This window comes from Phacochoerus africanus, chromosome 9, assembly GCF_016906955.1.
Source record: "Phacochoerus africanus isolate WHEZ1 chromosome 9, ROS_Pafr_v1, whole genome shotgun sequence".
Lineage (NCBI taxonomy): Eukaryota > Metazoa > Chordata > Mammalia > Artiodactyla > Suidae > Phacochoerus > Phacochoerus africanus.
In genome coordinates this window covers 22,098,512-22,105,032 of record NC_062552.1, presented here as the reverse complement: position 1 = coordinate 22,105,032, position 6,521 = coordinate 22,098,512, and the positions used below count along the sequence as shown (strand labels likewise).

The 6,521-nt window shown below is 41.1% G+C and overlaps 1 non-coding gene across 1 annotated transcript; it reads right to left on the bottom strand.

Annotated features, from left to right (window-relative positions):
• Positions 1-82, bottom strand: TRNAS-GCU (transfer RNA serine (anticodon GCU)). Its single transcript has one exon. It is a non-coding gene; the product is annotated as a tRNA-Ser (tRNA).
• Between the last annotated feature and the right edge of the window lie 6,439 nt (positions 83-6,521).

Sequence of the window (6,521 nt, the reverse complement as noted above, 5' to 3'; positions counted from 1 at the left end):
CGACGAGGATGGGATTCGAACCCACGCGTGCAGAGCACAATGGATTAGCAGTCCATCGCCTTAACCACTCGGCCACCTCGTCACACGGGGGCGTTGCTCATTCAGCTGCTTCCTGCAGTACTCCCAGGCTTTTTATAGCGGTGCATCCAATCGTTCTTTTTTTTGCTCAATCGTCACAAACACACTGTGAGTCAGAAATCTTAGAGTAAATTTCACAACCACCACCAAACTGATGGACAACACCCGGGGTGGAGAAGCTATTTGGCAAATACTTGATAACTGGTGAAACCAGGCCTGACACATGTTGGGGGACGCAATCCAGACCCCACCAGCCTACTCCTGTCTTGCCTGGGAGACACACCCGCGGACGTTCACAGCTTCCCTCCGCCGCTGCCTTCCGCATTCCAGGGACCGATTTCCTCGCCTCCCGGCGCGAACTTCTCCGGGCACTCCCGTTTTCTGAGTGGTACCAGAAACCTGGTTCTGCGATTCCTTTCCCTTTGCTTTTGTGATATACCCGACAACCAGGAGACGCGCTCATTTGTCTTTTGTTACCTTCTCTAGAACTTGGCATTGCAACGATGTCTATAATAAATCGGCAACGCATGAGAACATTTTTAGAAAAAAGTAGAGCTACCGTCCTAATGGAAAGTGGTTTCTATCACAGCGCGAGGTTGGCTTAGCCTATTATCAACCAACGGTGGGTGGGTATTCTCTGATGCAGGAGGCAGGGTGCAGGTCCTGGTTGTGGCTCTGTCCTAAGCCCCATTAAGGAAGCTGGACTGAGTAACCCCAAGCTCTGACAACCTCTGTGATAAAAACCTTCTTCCACTCGTCAGCTTTTGTATACTTTTAAATATTTAGTGCAGAATTTTGGAGGTTGAAATGCTCTTTTCTACAAAAATGTCCGTGCCTTTTTCCTCTCTATGAAATCTCTTAGCTCTGTTCTCAACTTTGTTGGGAGGGACTCCTCTCTCCCCTAAGTTTAACAAATTTCAAAATGTCTTTGATCAGCACAAAACCTTTAGAGGTACTTCATTCGCAACACTGAACGAAACAATTTTATTTGTTCATTTGAGTGGGGCGAGTACATTGCTGCACTTTCAGTCGTCCGCTACTGCTCACACTTACCTTTCAGAGACTCAAAGGCAGCCTCATTTCCCATCAGTGACTTCAGCGTCCTAGGGGACGCTCTGAGGTGGCGGGTGTGGGATGCGGGGCGGAGATTTTCTGCTGTTAAGGAGAGTTTCTCTGAAGTTTGATTTAGACCACTCTTCCTACAGCAACCAGGAAGGGAATATATTTTAGTCTTATTATACCTGTGTCAATATAAGCAAACAACATAAACTTTTAAACAAATTAAAACTTTTGTTAGTAGACTTAATAACAAATCTAAGCATTAGAATTAAGGTGCCTGGAAAAGATATTTTCAATTAATTAAAGCTTTTGTGTTAATAATCCTAGTTTGTTTTTTTTTAAAAAAGTTATGATGAGTATTAACATCAATGAAATGCTTAGAAAATTGTCTTGCAAATGGTAATTGCTATTTGTGTTAAGTCATTTGATATTATGGTAGTTGTTTTATCACTAACAGAATAAATAATAAATTAATCATTAATTACATGAAATTGTATTCAATAAGAAAAAAAAATAACCAAAAAGACATGTATGGTCAATTCACAGAAGAAAACCAAATCGTTAAAGAATGTAATTGAAGATGCTCCACCTAACTTATGTAAGGATATGTCTTTTCTTTTCTTTTCTTTCTTTCTTTTTTGGTCTTTTTAGGGCTGCACCTGTGACATATTGAATTTTGTGGCAAGGCTGGATCCCTAACCCATGAGCAGGGCCAGAGATCAAACCTGCATCCTCAATGGATATTAGTTGTGTTTGTTACCACTGTCACAACAGGAACTCCAAGGATTTGCCATTTAAAACAGTAACATATCATTCTCCCTCCCCTACACTCACTTCAAATTTCTACATACTGTCCATGCAAGTGTAAACTGGCCCAATCAGATTAAAGGGTAACTGCATAAAGACATTAAAATTTACAAAGCTCATACCTTTCTTTCCTTTGTTCCTTCCTTCATCCCTCCCTTAAACCCATAGTCAACCAACTAGTGGAGTATTATGCTAGAGAAATGCCAACTCTACTCTGAAAAATATGTATAGACAAATACACACATTATATATATATATATATATTTTTTTTTGGCCTTTTCTAGGGCTGCTTCTGCGGCATATGGAGGTTCCCAGGCTAGGAGTCTAATCAGAGCTGTAGCTGCCAGCCTACACCAGAGCCACAGCAACGCCAGATCCGAGCCGCGTCTGCGACCTACACCACCGCTCAAGGCAATGCCGGATCCTTAATCCACTGAGCAAGGGCAGGGATCAAACCCGCAACCTCATCGTTCCTAGTCGGATTCGTTAACCACTGAGCCACAACGGGAACTCCAACACACATTATATTTATTACAGTGGAGCACTACTTTTTAGTTAAACTATTAGAAACTATCCGACATCCACAAAAAGGGAATATTGAGTAAATAACTTATGATTAAGCACAAATTAGAGTAGTATGTGACCATTAATAAAACATACATATCTACATGGAGTAACTTACACACATTTTCCCATTTTTTTTTTTTAAAGGCAAGATGAAGAATAGTATATATAGTATTTTTGTTTTATTATTTATATTTATCTATATTATTTATATCTATCTATCTATCTATCTATCTTTTTTGGCTGCACCTGCAGCATATGGAAGTTCCTGGGCCAGAGACTGAATGGTAGGCACAGCTTCAACCTATGCCGCAGCTGCTGCAACTCAGATCTTTAATCCACTGTGCCACAGTGGGAACTCATATTTTTGTTTGTTTTAGATGATAGACTGAAAGAGCTTAGATATTTAATATCAGTGAAAGCCATTTAGCTTCAGCCTCAATTTTGTGAAGCCCCCAAACTTAGACTTTTCATGTTATCTTTAAAGGAGTATTATGTGTATATGTCTATATCGATATATTTATTACATAAACAACCATAGTGTGTTTCTTTTTTGAGTTAATTTAAGAGTCTTTAACATATCTCAAATCTTCAAATCTTACTTGGCATTTCTTTTTTTTTTTTTTTGTCTTTTTTAGGGCCGCTCCCACAGCATATGGAGGTTCCCAGGCTAGGGGTCTAATCAGAGCTGTAGCCACTAGCTTATGCCAGAGCTACAGCAATGCAGGATCTGAGTCGCATCTGCAACCTATACCACAGCTCACGGCAACACCAGATCCTTAACCCACTGAGCAAGGCCAGGGATCGAACCCATGACCTCATGGTTCCTAGTCAGGTTCGTTAACCACTGAGCCATGATGGGAACTCCTGGCATTTCTTTTTTTAAATATATACTGGGAATGAAGATGGCATGAATCTTTTGTAATTTCTGAAAAGCTCTGACTGATATAAAAATATCTTGAAAGATGTGTAACAATTGTTAATAGCTAGTATCTGAAACTTTTCAATTTTCTATATTAAACATTTTTCAAGATTTTTTTTTTTACCATGTGTACATGTTACTCAGTAATTTAATTTTTTAAAGTAAATTTAAGTTTGGAGTTCCTGCTGCGGCGAGTTGGGTTAAAGGATCCAGTGTTGCCACAGTTGCAAGGTAGGTCGCAACTGTGGTTCAGATCTGATCTCTGATCCCTGGCCAGGAAACTCCATACACCATGAGAGGTGACCAAAAAAGGAAAAAAAAAAAAAAATCCAAATATAGCAGCTTGGGTCACTGCAGAGGCTTGGGTTTAATCCTTGGCCTGTGAACTTCCGAATGCTGGTGGCCATTAAAAAAAAAATAAGAGTTCCCGTCGTGGCGCAGTGGTTAACGAATCTGACTAGGAACCATGAGGTTGAGGGTTCGGTCCCTGCCCTTGCTCAGTGGGTTAACGATCCGGCGTTGCCGTGAGCTGTGGTGTAGGTTGCAGACGCGGCTTGGATCCCGCGTTGCTGTGGCTCTGGCGTAGGCCGGTGGCTACAGCTCCGATTCAACCCCTAGCCTGGGAACCTCCATATGCCGCGGGAGCGGCCCAAGAAATAGCAACAACAACAACAAGACAAAAAAGATAAAGTTAAAAAATTTTTTAAAGTTAGGAGAGTGGTGAACAGGGCCAAATGCTTCTCACAAACAAAGATATTAATTAAGAAATGACCACTAGATTTAACAACAATTTTTATATATGCTAGTATAGAATGTTATCTTAACGGCTTATAGGTCAACCTGGCATCCTTTTCATTGTGTTCTATAGTGTAGTGATTGTAATAGCTGTTTTGTACCTTAAGCTCCTACCTGGGCTTTCTTCTACCTAAGCTTCATAATCTCACTTTTTATTTCTCACTAAACCCCAGAGGATAGGAGCTTTACTTCCCCACTTTTTCTCAGCAGGGATCTGGGTTCATATTCCATTTCCACAAGAAGAGCAAACAATTTCCAGAAAAACATACTTGATTACAAACCACTTCGAAGAAGACTCTGAACAGAATTCCCATTCGATGCCCTGCATTAGCCCCTTCCTCACAATCCTTCAGCTCTGAGGACCTTCAGATGATCTCATTGTCCTCTGTGCTTGTTATTCTATTCTCCTCTCCTTCTCTACTTGTGCAGAGAAGGCCAAATCACTGAGTGGTCTGGGGACTTACTGTTCAAGCTTGGAACCTCTCTGTTTAGATAAGCTTTAATAGTCTGTAGTCACCATAAGTCTACCAGGAAAAAAATTTGTACTTCAAGCATGAAACAATCACACAACCCCTCATCCACCATCCATTTATCCATTATCTCAACAATTGCTTAACAAATGTCTTTTCTGTGCTAGGCTCTGTGCCATGCACAGTGTGCACTGACTAGTGGGGAAAACAGATACTTAGACAAAAAAGAAGACAAAAAGTTATATGATTACACATTTTGTTAAGGGATGTGAAAACATAGAGCTTCATGAGAAAAACCGCAAGGGGAAAGTCAACATTAACTAGGAGATTAGGAAATGTGTCTCTGAATAGATACCTTCTAGATAAAGAGGTGACATTTAGGATAAAACTCCAGAGAAGTGTAGGGAACAGAAGGGGGAAAGTGAAGCAAAGGGTGTTCCAGGCAGGGTGAAAAGCATGTGTGACATTCCCCAAACAGGAAGAACTGGGAAAGTCAGGAAAATTGAGAGAAGGGAAGTGGGACCTGAACGGAAGTGAGTGAGGGCGATTGTGGTGGAAATGGCACTAGGGAAGCTGGCCAAATCAGTACAGGCATTGAACACCATGTTTAGGATTTGAAACTTTACCCAAATTGCAATGGGAACCTATTTAAGCAAAAAAGTAGAGAAAGAATATTATTTGTTGAATATTTTTGGAAGATCACTCTGGATGTTCTGGAGACAACGGGCTGGAAGAATAAATGTGTGCTGACCCATTGGGCATGATGGCAGCGGTCAGCATGAAAGATCGTGGTGGCTTATGGAGTTCCCGTCGTGGCGCAGTGGTTAACTAATCTGACTAAGAACCATGAGGTTGCGGGTTCGATCCCTGGCCTTGCTCAGTGGGTTAAGGATCCGGCGTTGCTGTGAGCTGTGGTGTAGGTTGCAGATCCCGTGTTGCTGTGGCTCTGGTGTAGGCCGGTGGCTATGGCTCCGATTCGACGCCTAGCCTGGGAATCTCCATATGCCTCGGGAGCGGCCCAAGAAATGGCAAAAAAAGACCAAAAAAAAAAAAACAAAAAACAAAACAAACCAAAAAAATTCGTGGTGGCTTAGGCTAGAAGAGTGGCCACAAAAGTGGAGAGAGGTGGAAGAATGCAAGATATATTTTGGAGATAAAACTGCTAAGACCTGATGGTGATTTGGATACACACTGAGAGGGACATGCAAGGTGACCAACTACTGCTGGATTTGCAGGAACTTCTTCGTTTCATCACTGAAAGTCCCACTTCTCTGGGAACTGCATTATTCCCAAGCAAACCCAAACATTTGGTAACAGGGAAGGGCCAAGCATGAGTCTCATGTTTCTGACTTGAGTGATGGGTTAAATGGAGATGATGTTTTTTGAAACTGGGGAAGTTGGGGGAGGTGTTGTGGGAATGACAATTTAGCTTATATGTTAAGAGTGGACATAAATCAATTTAGGCCAAATGTCTGAAGTAGAATAATTTTTCGTCACATTAGAGTCAGCAGAAGAATTTTGCTTCTTAAAGGACTGTTTAAAAAATCAGATTTATACCCAAAATGAGTAACTTTCTTTCCTCTTTCAAGATTTCAACTATAAGGAATTTCCTGATGGTCTAGTGGTTAGGACTCAGCACTTTCACTGATGTGGCCTGGTTTCAATCCCATGGTCTGGGAACTGAGATTCCACATCAAGTTGCTGCACTGTTAAAAAAAAAAAAAAAAAAAAAAAAGAAGAAGAAGAAGAAGAAACAAAAGGTTTTTAACTATAAATGGAGATGATTCTGAAATGTTCTCTTTCTTGCTGTACAACTAATTCACAAG